We start from the raw sequence: 25,533 nt of genomic DNA on the forward strand, positions 1-25,533 counted from the left end.
CTGGCTTGTGTTGGTGTTATAACTTTCAACTTCATTTCATGTCCCTCATGCCTCAAATAAAGGAAACGTTTATCAAGATTGAGCGTTTTAAAATGAAGCCATGCCCATCTCAAAAGAAGATGACAAGAGTTCGTGTGAGCAATATCAGATAATACTTCTTGCACACATTGTCCCGTACTGAATTTGATCCTTGCTTGATTCGAGTGAATGCATGTTGGTAACTTGAGTTTCTCCACCAATCTTTGGCTTACAACAGTGTTGTCGCTTTCGTAAACGAATGCAACTAAACATGGGTGGCCTTTGATTAAACACTTTGCTTCTCTACTCCCTTTTCCATCATCTTTATCTTTTCTTCCTTTTCTTTTTCTTCAATTTCCATTCCTTCCACAATTTATGTTTCTTCCTTTTATATTCTTTCTTTTTCTATTTTCTCCTTCAGCCTATGTTGAACCTTACGGGCTTGTCTTGGTGTCATAAATTTGAACTTCATTTCTTGTCCCTCATGCCTCAAATAAAGGGAACGTTTACGAAGATTGAGCGTTTTAAAATGAAGGCATGCCCATCTCAAAAGAAGATGACAGGAGTTCGTGGGAGCAATATCACATAATACTTTTTTAACACATTGTTCCGTACTGAATTTGATCCTTGCTTGATTCGAATGAAAGCTTGTTGGTAACTGGAGTTTCTCCACCAATCTTTGGCTTACAACATTATTGTCGCTTTCGTAAACGAATGCAACTAAACATGGGAGGCCTTTGATTAAACACCTTGTTTCTCTACTACCTTTTCCACCATCTTTATCTTTTCTTCCTTTTCTTTTTCTTTAATTTCCATTCCTTCCACAGTTTATATTTCTTCGTTTTCTATTCTTTCTTTTTCTATTTTCTCCTTCAGCCTATGTTGATCCTTACTGGCTTGTGTTGGTGTTATAAATTTCAACTTCATTTCATGTCCCTCATGCCTCAAATAAAGGGAACCTTTATCAAGATTGAGCGTTTTAAAATGAAGCCGTGCCAATCTCAAAAGAAGATGACAAGAGTTTGTGGGAGCAATATCAGATAATACTTCTTGCACACATTGTCCCGTACTGAATTTGATCCTTGCTGGATTCGAGTGAATGCATGTTGGTAACTTGAGTTTCTCCACCAATCTTTGGCTTACAACAGTGTTGTCGCTTTCGTAAACGAATGCAACTAAACATGGGTGGCCTTTGATTAAACACCTTGTTTCTCTACTAGCTTTTCCATCATCATTATCTTTTCTTCCTTTTCTTTTTCTTTAATTTCCATTCCTTCCACAGTTTATATTTCTTCCTTTTCTATTCTTTCTTTTTCTATTTTCTCCTTCAGCCTATGTTCATCCTTGCTGGCTTGTGTTGGTGTTATAAATTTCAACTTCATTTCATGTCCCTCATGCCTCAAATAAAGGGAACCTTTATCAAGACTGAGCGTTTTAAAATGAAGTCGTGCAAATCTCAAAAGAAGATGACAAGAGTTCGTGGCAGCAATATCACATAATACTTCTTTCACACATTGTCTCGTACTGAATTTGATCCTTGCTTGCTTCGAGTGAAAGCATGTTGGTAACTTGAGTTTCTCCACCAATCTTTGGCTTACAACATTGTTGTCGTTTTCGTAAACGAATGCAACTAAACATGGGAGGCCTTTGATTAAACACCTTGTTTCTCTACTACCTTTTCCACCATCTTTATCTTTTCTTCCTTTTACTTTTTCTTTAATTTCCATTCCTTCCACAGTTTATATTTCTTCCTTTTCTATTCTTTCTTTTTCTATTTTCTGCTTCAGCCTATGTTGATCCTTACTGGCTTGTGTTGGTGTTATAAATTTCAACTTCATTTCATGTCCCTCATGCCTCAAATGAAGGGAACCTTTATCAAGATTGAGCGTTTTAAAATGAAGCCATGCCAATCTCAAAAGAAGATGACAAGAGTTCGTGTGAGCAATATCAGATAATACTTCTTGCACACATTGTCCCGTACTGAATTTGATCCTTGCTGGATTCGAGTGAATGCATGTTGGTAACTTGAGTTTCTCCACCAATCTTTGGCTTACAACAGTGTTGTCGCTTTCGTAAACGAATGCAACTAAACATGGGAGGCCTTTGATTAAACACCTTGTTTCTCTACTACCTTTTCCACCATCATTATCTTTTCTTCCTTTTCTTTTTCTTTAATTTCTATTCCTTCCACAGTTTATATTTCTTCCTTTTCTATTCTTTCTTTTTCTATTTTCTCCTTCAGCCTATGTTGATCCTTACTGGCTTGTGTTGGTGTTATAAATTCCAACTTCATTTCATGTCCCTCATGCCTCAAATAAAGGGAACCTTTATCAAGATTGAGCGTTTTAAAATGAAGTCGTGCCAATCTCAAAAGAAGATGACAAGAGTTCGTGGGAGCAATATCACATAATACTTCTTTCACACATTGTCCCGTACTGAATTTGATCCTTGCTTGCTTCGAGTGAAAGCTTGTTGGTAACTTGAGTTTCTCCACCAATCTTTGGCTTACAACATTGTTGTCGTTTTCGTAAACGAATGCATCTAAACATGGGAGGCCTTTGATTAAACACCTTGTTTCTCTACTACTATTTCCACCATCTTTATCTTTTCTTCCTTTTCTTTTTCTTTAATTTCCATTCCTACCACAGTTTATATTTCTTCCTTTTCTATTCTTTCTTTTTCTATTTTCTCCTTCAGCCTATGTTGATCCTTACTGGCTTGTGTTGGTGTTATAAATTTCAACTTCATTTCATGTCCCTCATGCCTCAAATGAAGGGAACCTTTATCAAGATTGAGCGTTTTAAAATGAAACCATGCCAATCTCAAAAGAAGATGACAAGAGTTTGTGGGAGCAATATCAGATAATACTTCTTGCACACATTGTCCTGTACTGAATTTGATCCTTGCTGGAGTCGAGTGAATGCATGTTGGTAACTTGAGTTTCTCCACCAATCTTTGGCTTACAACATTATTGTCGCTTTCGTAAACGAATGCAACTAAACATGGGAGGCCTTTGATTAAACACCTTGTTTCTCTACTACCTTTTCCACCATCTTTATCTTTTCTTCCTTTTACTTTTTCTTTAATTTCCATTCCTTCCACAGTTTATATTTCTTCCTTTTCTATTCTTTCTTTTTCTATTTTCTCCTTCAGCCTATGTTGATCCTTACTAGCTTGTCATGGTGTCATAAATTTCAACTTCATTTCATGTCCCTCATGCCTCAAATAAAGGGAACCTTTATCAACATTGAGCGGTTTAAAATGAAGTCATGCCCATCTCAAAAGAAGATGACAAGAGTTCGTGGGAGCAATATCACATAATACTTCTTTAACATATTGTCCCGTACTGAATTTGATCCTTGCTTGATTCGAATGAAAGCTTGTTGGTAACTGGAGTTTCTCCACCAATCTTTGGCTTACAACATTATTGTCGCTTTCGTAAACGAATGCAACTAAACATGGGAGGCCTTTGATTAAACACCTTGTTTCTCTACTACCTTTTCCACCATCTTTATCTTTTCTTCCTTTTACTTTTTCTTTAATTTCCATTCCTTCCACAGTTTATATTTCTTCCTTTTCTATTCTTTCTTTTTCTATTTTCTCCTTCAGCCTATGTTGATCCTTACTAGCTTGTCATGGTGTCATAAATTTCAACTTCATTTCATGTCCCTCATGCCTCAAATAAAGGGAACCTTTATCAACATTGAGCGGTTTAAAATGAAGTCATGCCCATCTCAAAAGAAGATGACAAGAGTTCGTGGGAGCAATATCACATAATACTTCTTTAACATATTGTCCCGTACTGAATTTGATCCTTGCTTGATTCGAATGAAAGCTTGTTGGTAACTGGAGTTTCTCCACCAATCTTTGGCTTACAACATTATTGTCGCTTTCGTAAACGAATACAACTAAACATGGGAGGCCTTTGATTAAACACCTTGTTTCTCTACTACCTTTTCCACCATCTTTATCTTTTCTTCCTTTTCTTTTTCTTTAATTTCCATTCCTTCCACAGTTTATATTTCTTCCTTTTCTATTCTTTCTTTTTCTATTTTCTCCTTCAGCCTATGTTGATCCTTATTGGCTTGTGTTGGTGTTATAAATTTCAACTTCATTTCATGTCCCTCATGCCTCAAATAAAGGGAACCTTTATCAAGATTGAGCGTTTTAAAATGAAGCCATGCCAATCTCAAAAGAAGATGACAAGAGTTTGTGGGAGCAATATCAGATAATACTTCTTGCACACATTGTCCCGTACTGAATTTGATCCTTGCTGGATTCGAGTGAATGCATGTTGGTAACTTGAGTTTCTCCACCAATCTTTGGCTTACAACAGTGTTGTCGCTTTCGTAAACGAATGCAACTAAACATGGGTGGCCTTTGATTAAACACCTTGTTTCTCTACTAGCTTTTCCATCATCATTATCTTTTCTTCCTTTTCTTTTTCTTTAATTTCCATTCCTTCCACAGTTTATATTTCTTCCTTTTCTATTCTTTCTTTTTCTATTTTCTCCTTCAGCCTATGTTGATCCTTACTGGCTTGTGTTGGTGTTATAAATTTCAACTTCATTTCATGTCCCTCATGCCTCAAATAAAGGGAACCTTTATCAAGATTGAGCGTTTTAAAATGAAGTCGTGCAAATCTCAAAAGAAGATGACAAGAGTTCGTGGCAGCAATATCACATAATACTTCTTTCACACATTGTCTCGTACTGAATTTGATCCTTGCTTGCTTCGAGTGAAAGCATGTTGGTAACTTGAGTTTCTCCACCAATCTTTGGCTTACAACATTGTTGTCGTTTTCGTAAACGAATGCATCTAAACATGGGAGGCCTTTGATTAAACACCTTGTTTCTCTACTACCTTTTCCACCATCTTTATCTTTTCTTCCTTTTACTTTTTCTTTAATTTCCATTCCTTCCACAGTTTATATTTCTTCCTTTTCTATTCTTTCTTTTTCTATTTTCTCCTTCAGCATATGTTGATCCTTACTGGCTTGTCATGGTGTTATAAATTTCAACTTCATTTCATGTCCCTCATGCCTCAAATAAAGGGAACCTTTATCAAGATTGAACGTTTTAAAATGAATCCATGCCAATCTCAAAAGAAGATGACAAGAGTTCGTGTGAGCAATATCAGATAATACTTCTTGCACACATTGTCCCATACTGAATTTGATCCTTGCTTTATTCGAGTGAATGCTTGTTGGTAACTTGAGTTTCTCCACCAATCTTTGGCTTACAACAATGTTGTCGCTTTCGTAAACAATGCAACTAAACATGGGTGGCCTTTGATTAAACACTTTGCTTCTCTACTACCTTTTCCATCATCTTTATCTTTTCTTCCTTTTCTTTTTCTTCAATTTCCATTCCTTCCACAATTTATATTTCTTCCTTTTTGTATTCTTTCTTTTTCTATTTTCTCCTTCAGCCTATGTTGAACCTTACGGGCTTGTCTTGGTGTCATAAATTTGAACTTCATTTCATGTCCCTCATGCCTCAAATAAAGGGAACGTTTACGAAGATTGAGCGTTTTAAAATGAAGGCATGCCCATCTCAAAAGAAGATGACAGGAGTTCGTGGGAGCAATATCACATAATACTTTTTTAACACATTGTTCCGTACTGAATTTGATCCTTGCTTGATTCGAATGAAAGCTTGTTGGTAACTGGAGTTTGTCCACCAATCTTTGGCGTACAACATTGTTGTCGCTTTCGTAAACGAACGCAACTAAACATGGGAGGCCTTTGATTAAACACCTTGTTTCTCTACTACCTTTTCCACCATCATTATCTTTTCTTCCTTTTCTTTTTCTTTAATTTCCATTCCTTCCACAGTTTATATTTCTTCCTTTTCTATTCTTTCTTTTTCTATTTTCTCCTTCAGCCTATGTTGATCCTTACTGGCTTGTGTTGGTATTATAAATTTCAACTTCATTTCATGTCCCTCATGCCTCAAATAAAGGGAACCTTTATCAAGATTGAGCGTTTTAAAATGAAGCCGTGCCAATCTTAAAAGAAGATGACAAGAGTTCGTGGGAGCAATATCACATAATACTTCTTTCACACATTGTCCCGTACTGAATTTGATCCTTGCTTGCTTCGAGTGAAAGCTTGTTGGTAACTTGAGTTTCTCCACCAATCTTTGGCTTACAACATTGTTGTCGTTTTCGTAAACGAATGCATCTAAACATGGGAGGCCTTTGATTAAACATCTTGTTTCTCTACTACTATTTCCACCATCTTTATCTTTTCTTCCTTTTCTTTTTCTTTAATTTCCATTCCTACCACAGTTTATATTTCTTCCTTTTCTATTCTTTCTTTTTCTATTTTCTCCTTCAGCCTATGTTGATCCTTACTGGCTTGTCATGGTGTCATAAATTTCAACTTCATTTCATGTCCCTCATGCCTCAAATAAAGGGAACCTTTATCAAGATTGAGTGTTTTAAAATGAAGTCATGCCCATCTCAAAAGAAGATGACAAAAGTTCGTGGGAGCAATATCACATAATACTTCTTTAACATATTGTCCCGTACTGAATTTGATCCTTGCTTGATTCGAATGAAAGCTTGTTGGTAACTGGAGTTTCTCCACCAATCTTTGGCTTACAACATTATTGTCGCTTTCGTAAACGAATGCAACTAAACATGGGAGGCCTTTGATTAAACACCTTGTTTCTCTACTACCTTTTCCACCATCTTTATCTTTTCTTCCTTTTACTTTTTCTTTAATTTCCATTCCTTCCACAGTTTATATTTCTTCCTTTTCTATTCTTTCTTTTTCTATTTTCTCCTTCAGCCTATGTTGATCCTTATTGGCTTGTGTTGGTGTTATAAATTTCAACTTCATTTCATGTCCCTCATGCCTCAAATAAAGGGAACCTTTATCAAGATTGAGCGTTTTAAAATGACGCCATGCCAATCTCAAAAGAAGATGACAAGAGTTTGTGGGAGCAATATCAGATAATACTTCTTGCACACATTGTCCCGTACTGAATTTGATCCTTGCTGGATTCGAGTGAATGCATGTTGATAACTTGAGTTTCTCCACCAATCTTTGGCTTACAACAATGTTGTCGCTTTCGTAAACGAATGCAACTAAACATGGGTGGCCTTTGATTAAACACCTTGTTTCTCTACTAGCTTTTCCATCATCTTTATCTTTTCTTCCTTTTCTTTTTCTTCAATTTCCATTCCTTCCACAGTTTATATTTCTTCCTTTTCTATTCTTTCTTTTTCTATTTTCTCCTTCAGCATATGTTGATCCTTACTGGCTTGTCATGGTGTTATAAATTTCAACTTCATTTCATGTCCCTCATGCCTCAAATAAAGGGAACCTTTATCAAGATTGAACGTTTTAAAATGAAGCCATGCCAATCTCAAAAGAAGATGACAAGAGTTCGTGTGAGCAATATCAGATAATACTTGCACACATTGTCCCATACTGAATTTTATCCTTGCTTTATTCGAGTGAATGCTTGTTGGTAACTTGAGTTTCTCCACCAATCTTTGGCTTACAACAGTGTTGTCGCTTTCGTAAACGAATGCAACTAAACATGGGTGGCCTTTGATTAAACACTTTGCTTCTCTACTACCTTTTCCATCATCTTTATCTTTTCTTCCTTTTCTTTTTCTTCAATTTCCATTCCTTCCACAATTTATATTTCTTTCTTTTATATTCTTTCTTTTTCTATTTTCTCCTTCAGCCTATGTTGAACCTTACGGGCTTGTCTTGGTGTCATAAATTTGAACTTCATTTCATGTCCCTCATGCCTCAAATAAAGGGAACCTTTATCAAGATTGAGCGTTTTAAAATGAAGTCGTGCAAATCTCAAAAGAAGATGACAAGAGTTTGTGGGAGCAATATAAGATAATACTTCTTGCACACATTGCCCCTTACTGAATTTGATCCTTGCTGGATTCGAGTGAATGCTTGTTGGTAACTTGAGTTTCTCCACCAATCTTTGGCTTACAACATTATTGTCGCTTTCGTAAACGAATGCATCTAAACATGGGAGGCCTTTGATTAAACACCTTGTTTCTCTACTACCTTTTCCACCATCTTTATCTTTTCTTCCTTTTACTTTTTCTTTAATTTCCATTCCTTCCACAGTTTATATTTCTTCCTTTTCTATTCTTTCTTTTTTCTATTTTCTCGTTCAACCTATGTTGATCCTTACTGGCTTTTGTTGGTGTTATAAATTTCAACTTCATTTCATGTCCCTCATGCCTCAAATGAAGGGAACCTTTATCAAGATTGAGCGTTTTAAAATGAAGCCATGCCAATCTCAAAAGAAGATGACAATAGTTTGTGGGAGCAATATCAGATAATACTTGCACACATTGTCCTGTACTGAATTTGATCCTTGCTGGATTCGAGTGAATGCATGTTGGTAACTTGAGTTTCTCCACCAATCTTTGGCTTACAACAGTGTTGTCGCTTTCGTAAACGAATGCAACTAAACATGGGTGGCCTTTGATTAAACACCTTGTTTCTCGACTACCTTTTCCACCATCTTTATCTTTTCTTCCTTTTACTTTTTCTTTAATTTCCATTCCTTCCACAGTTTATAATTCTTCCTTTTCTATTCTTTCTTTTTTCTATTTTCTCGTTCAGCCTATGTTGATCCTTACTGGCTTGTGTTGGTGTTATAAATTTCAACTTCATTTCATGTCCCTCATGCCTCAAATGAAGGGAATCTTTATCAAGATTGAGCGTTTTAAAATGAAGCCATGCCAATCTCAAAAGAAGATGACAAGAGTTTGTGGGAGCAATATCAGATAATACTTCTTGCACACATTGTCCTGTACTGAATTTGATCCTTGCTGGATTCGAGTGAATGCATGTTGGTAACTTGAGTTTCTCCACCAATCTTTGGCTTACAACAGTGTTGTCGCTTTCGTAAACGAATGCAACTAAACATGGGTGGCCTTTGATTAAACACTTTGCTTCTCTACTACCTTTTCCATCATCTTTATCTTTTCTTCCTTTTCTTTTTCTTCAATTTCCATTCCTTCCACAATTTATATTTCTTCCTTTTATATTCTTTCTTTTTGTATTTTCTCCTTCAGCCTATGTTGAACCTTACGGGCTTGTCTTGGTGTCATAAATTTGAACTTCATTTCATGTCCCTCATGCCTCAAATAAAGGGAACGTTTACGAAGATTGAACGTTTTAAAATGAAGGTATGCCCATCTCAAAAGAAGATGACAGGAGTTCGTGGGAGCAATATCACATAATACTTTTTTAACACATTGTTCCGTACTGAATTTGATCCTTGCTTGATTCGAATGAAAGCTTGTTGGTAACTGGAGTTTGTCCACCAATCTTTGGCGTACAACATTGTTGTCGCTTTCGTAAAGGAATGCAACTAAACATGGGTGGCCTTTGATTAAACACTTTGCTTCTCTACTACCTTTTCCATCATCTTTATCTTTTCTTCCTTTTCTTTTTCTTCAATTTCCATTCCTTCCACAATTTATATTTCTTCCTTTTATATTCTTTCTTTTTCTATTTTCTCCTTCAGCCTATGTTGAACCTTACGGGCTTGTCTTGGTGTCATAAATTTGAACTTCATTTCATGTCCCTCATGCCTCAAATAAAGGGAACCTTTATCAAGATTGAGCGTTTTAAAATGAAGCCGTGCAAATCTCAAAAGAAGATGACAAGAGTTTGTGGGAGCAATATAAGATAATACTTCTTGCACACATTGCCCCTTACTGAATTTGATCCTTGCTGGATTCGAGTGAATGCTTGTTGGTAACTTGAGTTTCTCCACCAATCTTTGGCTTACAACATTATTGTCGCTTTCGTAAACGAATGCATCTAAACATGGGAGGCCTTTGATTAAACACCTTGTTTCTCTACTAGCTTTTCCATCATCTTTATCTTTTCTTCCTTTTCTTTTTCTTCAATTTCCATTCCTTCCACAGTTTATATTTCTTCCTTTTCTATTCTTTCTTTTTCTATTTTCTCCTTCAGCATATGTTGATCCTTACTGGCTTGTCATGGTGTTATAAATTTCAACTTCATTTCATGTCCCTCATGCCTCAAATAAAGGGAACCTTTATCAAGATTGAACGTTTTAAAATGAAGCCATGCCAATCTCAAAAGAAGATGACAAGAGTTCGTGTGAGCAATATCAGATAATACTTCTTGCACACATTGTCCCATACTGAATTTTATCCTTGCTTTATTCGAGTGAATGCTTGTTGGTAACTTGAGTTTCTCCACCAATCTTTGGCTTACAACATTATTGTCGCTTTCGTAAACGAATGCAACTAAACATGGGTGGCCTTTGATTAAACACCTTGTTTCTCTACTAGCTTTTCCATCATCTTTATCTTTTCTTCCTTTTCTTTTTCTTCAATTTCCATTCCTTCCACAGTTTATATTTCTTCCTTTTCTATTCTTTCTTTTTCTATTTTCTCCTTCAGCATATGTTGATCCTTTCTGGCTTGTCATGGTGTTATAAATTTCAACTTCATTTCATGTCCCTCATGCCTCAAATAAAGGGAACCTTTATCAAGATTGAACGTTTTAAAATGAAGCCATGCCAATCTCAAAAGAAGATGACAAGAGTTCGTGTGAGCAATATCAGATAATACTTCTTCCACACATTGTCCCATACTGAATTTTATCCTTGCTTTATTCGAGTGAATGCTTGTTGGTAACTTGAGTTTCTCCACCAATCTTTGGCTTACAACAGTGTTGTCGCTTTCGTAAAGGAATGCAACTAAACATGGGTGGCCTTTGATTAAACACTTTGCTTCTCTACTACCATTTCCATCATCTTTATCTTTTCTTCCTTTTCTTTTTCTTCAATTTCCATTCCTTCCACAATTTATATTTCTTCCTTTTATATTCTTTCTTTTTCTATTTTCTCCTTCAGCCTATGTTGAACCTTACGGGCTTGTCTTGGTGTCATAAATTTGAACTTCATTTCATGTCCCTCATGCCTCAAATAAAGGGAACCTTTATCAAGATTGAGCATTTTAAAATGAAGCCGTGCCAATCTCAAAAGAAGATGACAAGAGTTTGTGGGAGCAATATCAGATAATACTTGCACACATTGTCCTGTACTGAATTTGATCCTTGCTGGATTCGAGTGAATGCATGTTGGTAACTTGAGTTTCTCCACCAATCTTTGGCTTACAACAGTGTTGTCGCTTTGGTAAACGAATGCAACTAAACATGGGTGGCCTTTGATTAAACACCTTGTTTCTCTACTAGCTTTTCCATCATCTTTATCTTTTCTTCCTTTTCTTTTTCTTCAATTTCCTTTCCTTCCACAGTTTATATTTCTTCCTTTTCTATTCTTTCTTTTTCTATTTTCTCCTTCAGCCTATGTTGAACCTTACGGGCTTGTCTTGGTGTCATAAATTTGAACTTCATTTCATGTCCCTCATGCCTCAAATAAAGGGAACCTTTATCAAGATTGAACGTTTTAAAATGAAGCCATGCCAATCTCAAAAGAAGATGATAAGAGTTCGTGTGAGCAATATCAGATAATACTTCTTGCACACATTGTCCCATACTGAATTTTATCCTTGCTTTATTCGAGTGAATGCTTGTTGGTAACTTGAGTTTCTCCACCAATCTTTGGCTTACAACATTATTGTCGCTTTCGTAAACGAATGCAACTAAACATGGGTGGCCTTTGATTAAACACCTTGTTTCTCTACTAGCTTTTCCATCATCTTTATCTTTTCTTCCTTTTCTTTTTCTTCAATTTCCATTCCTTCCACAGTTTATATTTCTTCCTTTTCTATTCTTTCTTTTTCTATTTTCTCCTTCAGCATATGTTGATCCTTACTGGCTTGTCATGGTGTTATAAATTTCAACTTCATTTCATGTCCCTCATGCCTCAAATAAAGGGAACCTTTATCAAGATTGAACGTTTTAAAATGAAGCCATGCCAATCTCAAAAGAAGATGACAAGAGTTCGTGTGAGCAATATCAGATAATACTTCTTGCACACATTGTCCCATACTGAATTTTATCCTTGCTTTATTCGAGTGAATGCTTGTTGGTAACTTGAGTTTCTCCACCAATCTTTGGCTTACAACAGTGTTGTCGCTTTCGTAAAGGAATGCAACTAAACATGGGTGGCCTTTGATTAAACACTTTGCTTCTCTACTACCATTTCCATCATCTTTATCTTTTCTTCCTTTTCTTTTTCTTCAATTTCCATTCCTTCCACAATTTATATTTCTTCCTTTTATATTCTTTCTTTTTCTATTTTCTCCTTCAGCCTATGTTGAACCTTACGGGCTTGTCTTGGTGTCATAAATTTGAACTTCATTTCATGTCCCTCATGCCTCAAATAAAGGGAACCTTTATCAAGATTGAGCGTTTTAAAATGAAGCCGTGCCAATCTCAAAAGAAGATGACAAGAGTTTGTGGGAGCAATATCAGATAATACTTGCACACATTGTCCTGTACTGAATTTGATCCTTGCTGGATTCGAGTGAATGCATGTTGGTAACTTGAGTTTCTCCACCAATCTTTGGCTTACAACAGTGTTGTCGCTTTGGTAAACGAATGCAACTAAACATGGGTGGCCTTTGATTAAACACCTTGTTTCTCTACTAGCTTTTCCATCATCTTTATCTTTTCTTCCTTTTCTTTTTCTTCAATTTCCTTTCCTTCCACAGTTTATATTTCTTCCTTTTCTATTCTTCCTTTTTCTATTTTCTCCTTCAGCATATGTTGATCCTTACTGGCTTGTCATGGTGTTATAAATTTCAACTTCATTTCATGTCCCTCATGCCTCAAATAAAGGGAACCTTTATCAAGATTGAACGTTTTAAAATGAAGCCATGCCAATCTCAAAAGAAGATGACAAGAGTTCGTGTGAGCAATATCAGATAATACTTCTTGCACACATTGTCCCATACTGAATTTGATCCTTGCTTTATTCGAGTGAATGCTTGTTGGTAACTTGAGTTTCTCCACCAATCTTTGGCTTACAACAGTGTTGTCGCTTTCGTAAACAATGCAACTAAACATGGGTGGCCTTTGATTAAACACTTTGCTTCTCTACTACCTTTTCCATCATCTTTATCTTTTCTTCCTTTTCTTTTTCTTCAATTTCCATTCCTTCCACAATTTATATTTCTTCCTTTTCTATTCTTTCTTTTTCTATTTTCTCCTTCAGCCTATGTTGAACCTTACGGGCTTGTCTTGGTGTCATAAATTTGAACTTCATTTCATGTCCCTCATGCCTCAAATAAAGGGAACGTTTACGAAGATTGAGCGTTTTAAAATGAAGGCATGCCCATCTCAAAAGAAGATGACAGGAGTTCGTGGGAGCAATATCACATAATACTTTTTTAACACATTGTTCCGTACTGAATTTGATCCTTGCTTGATTCGAATGAAAGCTTGTTGGTAACTGGAGTTTGTCCACCAATCTTTGGCTTACAACATTGTTGTCGCTTTCGTAAACGAATGCAACTAAACATGGGAGGCCTTTGATTAAACACCTTGTTTCTCTACTACCTTTTCCACCATCATTATCTTTTCTTCCTTTTCTTTTTCTTTAATTTCCATTCCTTCCACAGTTTATATTTCTTCCTTTTCTATTCTTTCTTTTTCTATTTTCTCCTTCAGCCTATGTTGATCCTTACTGGCTTGTGTTGGTGTTATAAATTTCAACTTCATTTCATGTCCCTCATGCCTCAAATAAAGGGAACCTTTATCAAGATTGAGCGTTTTAAAATGAAGCCGTGCCAATCTCAAAAGAAGATGACAAGAGTTCGTGGGAGCAATATCACATAATACTTCTTTCACACATTGTCCCGTACTGAATTTGATCCTTGCTTTATTCGAGTGAATGCTTGTTGGTAACTTGAGTTTCTCCACCAATCTTTGGCTTACAACAGTGTTGTCGCTTTCGTAAACAATGCAACTAAACATGGGTGGCCTTTGATTAAACACTTTGCTTCTCTACTACCTTTTCCATCATCTTTATCTTTTCTTCCTTTTCTTTTTCTTCAATTTCCATTCCTTCCACAATTTATATTTCTTCCTTTTATATTCTTTCTTTTTCTATTTTCTCCTTCAGCCTATGTTGAACCTTACGGGCTTGTCTTGGTGTCATAAATTTGAACTTCATTTCATGTCCCTCATGCCTCAAATAAAGGGAACGTTTACGAAGATTGAGCGTTTTAAAATGAAGGCATGCCCATCTCAAAAGAAGATGACAGGAGTTCGTGGGAGCAATATCACATAATACTTTTTTAACACATTGTTCCGTACTGAATTTGATCCTTGCTTGATTCGAATGAAAGCTTGTTGGTAACTGGAGTTTGTCCACCAATCTTTGGCTTACAACATTGTTGTCGCTTTCGTAAACGAATGCAACTAAACATGGGAGGCCTTTGATTAAACACCTTATTTCTCTACTACCTTTTCCACCATCATTATCTTTTCTTCCTTTTCTTTTTCTTTAATTTCCATTCCTTCCACAGTTTATATTTCTTCCTTTTCTATTCTTTCTTTTTCTATTTTCTCCTTCAGCCTATGTTGATCCTTACTGGCTTGTGTTGGTGTTATAAATTTCAACTTCATTTCATGTCCCTCATGCCTCAAATAAAGGGAACCTTTATCAAGATTGAGCGTTTTAAAATGAAGCCATGCCAATCTCAAAAGAAGATGACAAGAGTTTCTGGGAGCAATATCAGATAATACTTCTTGCACACATTGTCCCGTACTGAATTTGATCCTTGCTGGATTCGAGTGAATGCATGTTGATAACTTGAGTTTCTCCACCAATCTTTGGCTTACAACAGTGTTGTCGCTTTCGTAAACGAATGCAACTAAACATGGGTGGCCTTTGATTAAACACCTTGTTTCTCTACTAGCTTTTCCATCATCTTTATCTTTTCTTCCTTTTCTATTTCTTCAATTTCCCTTCCTTCCACAGTTTATATTTCTTCCTTTTCTATTCTTTCTTTTTCTATTTTCTCCTTCACCATATGTTGATCCTTACTGGCTTGTCATGGTGTTATAAATTTCAACTTCATTTCATGTCCCTCATGCCTCAAATATAGGGAACCTTTATCAAGATTGAACGTTTTAAAATGAAGCCATGCCAATCTCAAAAGAAGATGACAAGAGTTCGTGTGAGCAATATCAGATAATACTTCTTGCACACATTGTCCCATACTGAATTTGATCCTTGCTTTATTCGAGTGAATGCTTGTTGGTAACTTGAGTTTCTCCACCAATCTTTGGCTTACAACAGTGTTGTCGCTTTCGTAAACAATGCAACTAAACATGGGTGGCCTTTGATTAAACACTTTGCTTCTCTACTACCTTTTCCATCATCTTTATCTTTTCTTCCTTTTCTTTTTCTTCAACTTCCATTCCTTCCACAATTTATATTTCTTCCTTTTATATTCTTTCTTTTTCTATTTTCTCCTTCAGCCTACGTTGAACCTTACGGGCTTGTCTTGGTGTCATAAATTTGAACTTCATTTCATGTCCCTCATGCCTCAAATAAAGGGAACGTTTACGAAGATTGAGCGTTTTAAAATGAAGGCATGCCCATCTCAAAAGAAGATGACAGGAGTTCGTGGGAGGAATATCACATAATACTTTTTTAACACATTGTTCCGTACTGAATTTGATCCTTGCTTGATTCGAATGAAAGCTTGTTGGTAACTGGAGTTTGTCCACCAATCTTTGGCTTACAACATTGTTGTCGCTTTCGTAAACGAATGCAACTAAACATGGGAGGCCTTTGATTAAACACCTTGTTTCTCTACTACCTTTTCCACCATCATTATCTTTTCTTCCTTTTCTTTTTCTTTAATTTCCATTCCTTCCACAGTTTATATTTCTTCCTTTTCTATTCTTTCTTTTTCTATTTTCTCCTTCAGCCTATGTTGATCCTTACTGGCTTGTGTTGGTGTTATAAATTTCAACTTCATTTCATGTCCCTCATGCCTCAAATAAAGGGAACCTTTATCAAGATTGAGCGTTTTAAAATGAAGCCGTGCCAATCTCAAAAGAAGATGACAAGAGTTCGTGGGAGCAATATCACATAATACTTCTTTCACACATTGTCCCGTACTGAATTTGATCCTTGCTTGCTTCGAGTGAAAGCTTGTTGGTAACTTGAGTTTCTCCACCAATCTTTGGCTTACAACATTGTTGTCGTTTTCGTAAACGAATGCATCTAAACATGGGAGGCCTTTGATTAAACACCTTGTTTCTCTACTACTATTTCCACCATCTTTATCTTTTCTTCCTTTTCTTTTTCTTTAATTTCCATTCCTACCACAGTTTATATTTCTTCCTTTTCTATTCTTTCTTTTTCTATTTTCTCCTTCAGCCTATGTTGATCCTTACTGGCTTGTCATGGTGTCATAAATTTCAACTTCATTTCATGTCCCATGCCTCAAATAAAGGGAACCTTTATCAAGATTGAGTGTTTTAAAATGAAGTCATGCCCATCTCAAAAGAAGATGACAAGAGTTCGTGGGAGCAATATCACATAATACTTCTTTAACATATTGTCCCGTACTGAATTTGATCCTTGCTTGATTCGAATGAAAGCTTGTTGGTAACTGGAGTTTCTCCACCAATCTTTGGCTTACAACATTATTGTCGCTTTCGTAAACGAATGCAACTAAACATGGGAGGCCTTTGATTAAACACCTTGTTTCTCTACTACCTTTTCCACCATCTTTATCTTTTCTTCCTTTTACTTTTTCTTTAATTTCCATTCCTTCCACAGTTTATATTTCTTCCTTTTCTATTCTTTCTTTTTCTATTTTCTCCTTCAGCCTATGTTGATCCTTATTGGCTCGTGTTGGTGTTATAAATTTCAACTTCATTTGATGTCCCTCATGCCTCAAATAAAGGGAACCTTTATCAAGATTGAGCGTTTTAAAATGAAGCCATGCCAATCTCAAAAGAAGATGACAAGAGTTTGTGGGAGCAATATCAGATAATACTTCTTGCACACATTGTCCCGTACTGAATTTGATCCTTGCTGGATTCGAGTGAATGCATGTTGATAACTTGAGTTTCTCCACCAATCTTTGGCTTACAACAGTGTTGTCGCTTTCGTAAACGAATGCAACTAAACATGGGTGGCCTTTGATTAAACACCTTGTTTCTCTACTAGCTTTTCCATCATCTTTATCTTTTCTTCCTTTTCTTTTTCTTCAATTTCCATTCCTTCCACAGTTTATATTTCTTCCTTTTCTATTCTTTCTTTTTTCTATTTTCTCGTTCAGCCTATGTTGATCCTTACTGGCTTGTGTTGGTGTTATAAATTTCAACTTCATTTCATGTCCCTCATGCCTCAAATGAAGGGAACCTTTATCAAGATTGAGCGTTTTAAAATGAAGCCGTGCAAATCTCAAAAGAAGATGACAAGAGTTTGTGGGAGCAATATAAGATAATACTTCTTGCACACATTGCCCCTTACTGAATTTGATCCTTGCTGGATTCGAGTGAATGCTTGTTGGTAACTTGAGTTTCTCCACCAATCTTTGGCTTACAACATTATTGTCGCTTTCGTAAACGAATGCATCTAAACATGGGAGGCCTTTGATTAAACACCTTGTTTTTCTACTACCTTTTCCACCATCTTTATCTTTTCTTCCTTTTACTTTTTCTTTAATTTCCATTCCTTCCACAGTTTATATTTCTTCCTTTTCTATTCTTTCTTTTTTCTATTTTCTCGTTCAGCCTATGTTGATCCTTACTGGCTTGTGTTGGTGTTATAAATTTCAACTTCATTTCATGTCCCTCATGCCTCAAATGAAGGGAACCTTTATCAAGATTGAGCGTTTTAAAATGAAGCCATGCCAATCTCAAAAGAAGATGACAAGAGTTTGTGGGAGCAATATCAGATAATACTTGCACACATTGTCCTGTACTGAATTTGATCCTTGCTGGATTCGAGTGAATGCATGTTGGTAACTTGAGTTTCTCCACCAATCGTTGGCTTACAACAGTGTTGTCGCTTTCGTAAACGAATGCAACTAAACATGGGTGGCCTTTGATTAAACACCTTGTTTCTCTACTAGCTTTTCCATCATCTTTATCTTTTCTTCCTTTTCTTTTTCTTCAATTTCCATTCCTTCCACAGTTTATATTTCTTCCTTTTCTATTCTTTCTTTTTCTATTTTCTCCTTCAGCATATGTTGATCCTTACTGGCTTGTCATGGTGTTATAAATTTCAACTTCATTTCATGTCCCTCATGCCTCAAATAAAGGGAACCTTTATCAAGATTGAACGTTTTAAAATGAAGCCATGCCAATCTCAAAAGAAGATGACAAGAGTTCGTGTGAGCAATATCAGATAATACTTCTTGCACACATTGTCCCATACTGAATTTGATCCTTGCTTTATTCGAGTGAATGCTTGTTGGTAACTTGAGTTTCTCCACCAATCTTTGGCTTACAACAGTGTTGTCGCTTTCGTAAACAATGCAACTAAACATGGGTGGCCTTTGATTAAACACTTTGCTTCTCTACTACCTTTTCCATCATCTTTATCTTTTCTTCCTTTTCTTTTTCTTCAACTTCCATTCCTTCCACAATTTATATTTCTTCCTTTTATATTCTTTCTTTTTCTATTTTCTCCTTCAGCCTACGTTGAACCTTACGGGCTTGTCTTGGTGTCATAAATTTGAACTTCATTTCATGTCCCTCATGCCTCAAATAAAGGGAACATTTACGAAGATTGAGCGTTTTAAAATGAAGGCATGCCCATCTCAAAAGAAGATGACAGGAGTTCGTGGGAGCAATATCACATAATACTTTTTTAACACATTGTTCCGTACTGAATTTGATCCTTGCTTGATTCGAATGAAAGCTTGTTGGTAACTGGAGTTTGTCCACCAATCTTTAACTTACAACATTGTTGTCGCTTTCGTAAACGAATGCAACTAAACATGGGAGGCCTTTGATTAAACACCTTGTTTCTCTACTACCTTTTCCACCATCATTATCTTTTCTTCCTTTTCTTTTTCTTTAATTTCCATTCCTTCCACAGTTTATATTTCTTCCTTTTCTATTCTTTCTTTTTCTATTTTCTCCTTCAGCCTATGTTGATCCTTACTGGCTTGTGTTGGTGTTATAAATTTCAACTTCATTTCATGTCCCTCATGCCTCAAATAAAGGGAACCTTTATCAAGATTGAGCGTTTTAAAATGAAGCCGTGCCAATCTCAAAAGAAGATGACAAGAGTTCGTGGGAGCAATATCACATAATACTTCTTTCACACATTGTCCCGTACTGAATTTGATCCTTGCTTGCTTCGAGTGAAAGCTTGTTGGTAACTTGAGTTTCTCCACCAATCTTTGGCTTACAACATTGTTGTCGTTTTCGTAAACGAATGCATCTAAACATGGGAGACCTTTGATTAAACACCTTGTTTCTCTACTACTATTTCCACCATCTTTATCTTTTCTTCCTTTTCTTTTTCTTTAATTTCCATTCCTACCACAGTTTATATTTCTTCCTTTTCCATTCTTTCTTTTTCTATTTTCTCCTTCAGCCTATGTTGATCCTTACTGGCTTGTCATGGTGTCATAAATTTCAACTTCATTTCATGTCCCATGCCTCAAATAAAGGGAACCTTTATCAAGATTGAGTGTTTTAAAATGAAGTCATGCCCATCTCAAAAGAAGATGACAAGAGTTCGTGGGAGCAATATCACATAATACTTCTTTAACATATTGTCCCGTACTGAATTTGATCCTTGCTTGATTCGAATGAAAGCTTGTTGGTAACTGGAGTTTCTCCACCAATCTTTGGCTTACAACATTATTGTCGCTTTCGTAAACGAATGCAACTAAACATGGGAGGCCTTTGATTAAACACCTTGTTTCTCTACTACCTTTTCCACCATCTTTATCTTTTCTTCCTTTTACTTTTTCTTTAATTTCCATTCCTTCCACAGTTTATATTTCTTCCTTTTCTATTCTTTCTTTTTCTATTTTCTCCTTCAGCCTATGTTGATCCTTATTGGCTTGTGTTGGTGTTATAAATTTCAACTTCATTTCATGTCCCTCATGCCTCAAATAAAGGGAACCTTTATCAAGATTGAGCGTTTTAAAATGAAGCCATGCCAATCTCAAAAGAAGATGACAAGAGTTTGTGGGAGCAATATCAGATAATACTTCTTGCACACATTGTCCCGTACTGAATTTGATCCTTGCTGGATTCGAGTGAATGCATGTTGATAACTTGAGTTTCTCCACCAATCTTTGGCTTACAACAGTGTTGTCGCTTTCGTAAACGAATGCAACTAAACATGGGTGGCCTTTGATTAAACACCTTGTTTCTCTACTAGCTTTTCCATCATCTTTATCTTTTCTTCCTTTTCTTTTTCTTCAATTTCCCTTCCTTCCACAGTTTATATTTCTTCCTTTTCTATTCTTTCTTTTTCTATTTTCTCCTTCAGCATATGTTGATCCTTACTGGCTTGTCATGGTGTTATAAATTTCAACTTCATTTCATGTCCCTCATGCCTCAAATAAAGGGAACCTTTATCAAGATTGAACGTTTTAAAATGAAGCCATGCCAATCTCAAAAGAAGATGACAAGAGTTCGTGTGAGCAATATCAAATAATACTTCTTGCACACATTGTCCCATACTGAATTTGATCCTTGCTTTATTCGAGTGAATGCTTGTTGGTAACTTGAGTTTCTCCACCAATCTTTGGCTTACAACAGTGTTGTCGCTTTCGTAAACAACGCAACTAAACATGGGTGGCCTTTGATTAAACACTTTGCTTCTCTACTACCTTTTCCATCATCTTTATCTTTTCTTCCTTTTCTTTTTCTTCAACTTCCATTCCTTCCACAATTTATATTTCTTCCTTTTATATTCTTTCTTTTTCTATTTTCTCCTTCAGCCTACGTTGAACCTTACGGGCTTGTCTTGGTGTCATAAATTTGAACTTCATTTCATGTCCCTCATGCCTCAAATAAAGGGAACGTTTACGAAGATTGAGCGTTTTAAAATGAAGGCATGCCCATCTCAAAAGAAGATGACAGGAGTTCGTGGGAGCAATATCACATAATACTTTTTTAACACATTGTTCCGTACTGAATTTGATCCTTGCTTGATTCGAATGAAAGCTTGTTGGTAACTGGAGTTTGTCCACCAATCTTTGGCTTACAACATTGTTGTCGCTTTCGTAAACGAATGCATCTAAACATGGGAGGCCTTTGATTAAACACCTTGTTTCTCTACTACTATTTCCACCATCTTTATCTTTTCTTCCTTTTCTTTTTCTTTAATTTCCATTCCTACCACAGTTTATATTTCTTCCTTTTCTATTCTTTCTTTTTCTATTTTCTCCTTCAGCCTATGTTGATCCTTACTGGCTTGTCATGGTATCATAAATTTCAACTTCATTTCATGTCCCATGCCTCAAATAAAGGGAACCTTTATCAAGATTGAGTGTTTTAAAATGAAGTCATGCCCATCTCAAAAGAAGATGACAAGAGTTCGTGGGAGCAATATCACATAATACTTCTTTAACATATTGTCCCGTACTGAATTTGATCCTTGCTTGTTTCGAATGAAAGCTTGTTGGTAACTGGAGTTTCTCCACCAATCTTTGGCTTACAACATTATTGTCGCTTTCGTAAACGAATGCAACTAAACATGGGAGGCCTTTGATTAAACACCTTGTTTCTCTACTACCTTTTCCACCATCTTTATCTTTTCTTCCTTTTACTTTTTCTTTAATTTCCATTCCTTCCACAGTTTATATTTCTTCCTTTTCTATTCTTTCTTTTTCTATTTTCTCCTTCAGCCTATGTTGATCCTTATTGGCTTGTGTTGGTGTTATAAATTTCAACTTCATTTCATGTCCCTCATGCCTCAAATAAAGGGAACCTTTATCAAGATTGAGCGTTTTAAAATGAAGCCATGCCAATCTCAAAAGAAGATGACAAGAGTTTGTGGGAGCAATATCAGATAATACTTCTTGCACACATTGTCCCGTACTGAATTTGATCCTTGCTGGATTCGAGTGAATGCATGTTGATAACTTGAGTTTCTCCACCAATCTTTGGCTTACAACAGTGTTGTCGCTTTCGTAAACGAATGCAACTAAACATGGGTGGCCTTTGATTAAACACCTTGTTTCTCTACTAGCTTTTCCATCATCTTTATCTTTTCTTCCTTTTCTTTTTCTTCAATTTCCATTCCTTCCACAGTTTATATTTCTTCCTTTTCTATTCTTTCTTTTTTCTATTTTCTCGTTCAGCCTATGTTGATCCTTACTGGCTTGTGTTGGTGTTATAAATTTCAACTTCATTTCATGTCCCTCATGCCTCAAATGAAGGGAACCTTTATCAAGATTGAGCGTTTTAAAATGAAGTCATGCCCATCTCAAAAGAAGATGACAAGAGTTTGTGGGAGCAATATAAGATAATACTTCTTGCACACATTGCCCCTTACTGAATTTGATCCTTGCTGGATTCGAGTGAATGCTTGTTGGTAACTTGAGTTTCTCCACCAATCTTTGGCTTACAACATTATTGTCGCTTTCGTAAACGAATGCATCTAAACATGGGAGGCCTTTGATTAAACACCTTGTTTCTCTACTACCTTTTCCACCATCTTTATCTTTTCTTCCTTTTACTTTTTCTTTAATTTCCATTCCTTCCACAGTTTATATTTCTTCCTTTTCTATTCTTTCTTTTTTCTATTTTCTCGTTCAGCCTATGTTGATCCTTACTGGCTTGTGTTGGTGTTATAAATTTCAACTTCATTTCATGTCCCTCATGCCTCAAATGAAGGGAACCTTTATCAAGATTGAGCGTTTTAAAATGAAGCCATGCCAATCTCAAAAGAAGATGACAAGAGTTTGTGGGAGCAATATCAGATAATACTTGCACACATTGTCCTGTACTGAATTTGATCCTTGCTGGATTCGAGTGAATGCATGTTGATAACTTGAGTTTCTCCACCAATCTTTGGCTTACAACAGTGTTGTCGCTTTCGTAAACGAATGCAACTAAACATGGGTGGCCTTTGATTAAACACCTTGTTTCTCTACTAGCTTTTCCATCATCTTTATCTTTTCTTCCTTTTCTTTTTCTTCAATTTCCATTCCTTCCACAGTTTATATTTCTTCCTTTTCTATTCTTTCTTTTTTCTATTTTCTCGTTCAGCCTATGTTGATCCTTACTGGCTTGTGTTGGTGTTATAAATTTCAACTTCATTTCATGTCCCTCATGCCTCAAATGAAGGGAACCTTTATCAAGATTGAGCGTTTTAAAATGAAGTCATGCCCATCTCAAAAGAAGATGACAAGAGTTTGTGGGAGCAATATAAGATAATACTTCTTGCACACATTGCCCCTTACTGAATTTGATCCTTGCTGGATTCGAGTGAATGCTTGTTGGTAACTTGAGTTTCTCCACCAATCTTTGGCTTACAACATTATTGTCGCTTTCGTAAACGAATGCATCTAAACATGGGAGGCCTTTGATTAAACACCTTGTTTCTCTACTACCTTTTCCACCATCTTTATCTTTTCTTCCTTTTACTTTTTCTTTAATTTCCATTCCTTCCACAGTTTATATTTCTTCCTTTTCTATTCTTTCTTTTTTCTATTTTCTCGTTCAGCCTATGTTGATCCTTACTGGCTTGTGTTGGTGTTATAAATTTCAACTTCATTTCATGTCCCTCATGCCTCAAATGAAGGGAACCTTTATCAAGATTGAGCGTTTTAAAATGAAGCCATGCCAATCTCAAAAGAAGATGACAAGAGTTTGTGGGAGCAATATCAGATAATACTTGCACACATTGTCCTGTACTGAATTTGATCCTTGCTGGATTCGAGTGAATGCATGTTGGTAACTTGAGTTTCTCCACCAATCTTTGGCTTACAACAGTGTTGTCGCTTTCGTAAACGAATGCAACTAAACATGGGTGGCCTTTGATTAAACACCTTGTTTCTCTACTAGCTTTTCCATCATCTTTATCTTTTCTTCCTTTTCTTTTTCTTCAATTTCCATTCCTTCCACAGTTTATATTTCTTCCTTTTCTATTCTTTCTTTTTCTATTTTCTCCTTCAGCATATGTTGATCCTTACTGGCTTGTCATGGTGTTATAAATTTCAACTTCATTTCATGTCCCTCATGCCTCAAATAAAGGGAACCTTTATCAAGATTGAACGTTTTAAAATGAAGCCATGCCAATCTCAAAAGAAGATGACAAGAGTTCGTGTGAGCAATATCAGATAATACTTCTTGCACACATTGTCCCATACTGAATTTGATCCTTGCTTTATTCGAGTGAATGCTTGTTGGTAACTTGAGTTTCTCCACCAATCTTTGGCTTACAACAGTGTTGTCGCTTTCGTAAACAATGCAACTAAACATGGGTGGCCTTTGATTAAACACTTTGCTTCTCTACTACCTTTTCCATCATCTTTATCTTTTCTTCCTTTTCTTTTTCTTCAACTTCCATTCCTTCCAGAATTTATATTTCTTCCTTTTATATTCTTTCTTTTTCTATTTTCTCCTTCAGCCTACGTTGAACCTTACGGGCTTGTCTTGGTGTCATAAATTTGAACTTCATTTCATGTCCCTCATGCCTCAAATAAAGGGAACGTTTACGAAGATTGAGCGTTTTAAAATGAAGGCATGCCCATCTCAAAAGAAGATGACAGGAGTTCGTGGGAGCAATATCACATAATACTTTTTTAACACATTGTTCCGTACTGAATTTGATCCTTGCTTGATTCGAATGAAAGCTTGTTGGTAACTGGAGTTTGTCCACCAATCTTTGGCTTACAACATTGTTGTCGCTTTCGTAAACGAATGCAACTAAACATGGGAGGCCTTTGATTAAACACCTTGTTTCTCTACTACCTTTTCCACCATCATTATCTTTTCTTCCTTTTCTTTTTCTTTAATTTCCATTCCTTCCACAGTTTATATTTCTTCCTTTTCTATTCTTTCTTTTTCTATTTTCTCCTTCAGCCTATGTTGATCCTTACTGGCTTGTGTTGGTGTTATAAATTTCAACTTCATTTCATGTCCCTCATGCCTCAAATAAAGGGAACCTTTATCAAGATTGAGCGTTTTAAAATGAAGCCGTGCCAATCTCAAAAGAAGATGACAAGAGTTCGTGGGAGCAATATCACATAATACTTCTTTCACACATTGTCCCGTACTGAATTTGATCCTTGCTTGCTTCGAGTGAAAGCTTGTTGGTAACTTGAGTTTCTCCACCAATCTTTGGCTTACAACATTGTTGTCGTTTTCGTAAACGAATGCATCTAAACATGGGAGGCCTTTGATTACCCACCTTGTTTCTCTACTACTATTTCCACCATCTTTATCTTTTCTTCCTTTTCTTTTTCTTTAATTTCCATTCCTACCACAGTTTATATTTCTTCCTTTTCTATTCTTTCTTTTTCTATTTTCTCCTTCAGCCTATGTTGATCCTTACTGGCTTGTCATGGTGTCATAAATTTCAACTTCATTTCATGTCCCTCATGCCTCAAATAAAGGGA

The sequence above is a fragment of the Vigna unguiculata genome, chromosome 5, assembly GCF_037176805.1.
Source record: "Vigna unguiculata cultivar grain cowpea cultivar isolate G323 ecotype 2 chromosome 5, ASM3717680v1, whole genome shotgun sequence".
NCBI lineage: Eukaryota > Viridiplantae > Streptophyta > Magnoliopsida > Fabales > Fabaceae > Vigna > Vigna unguiculata.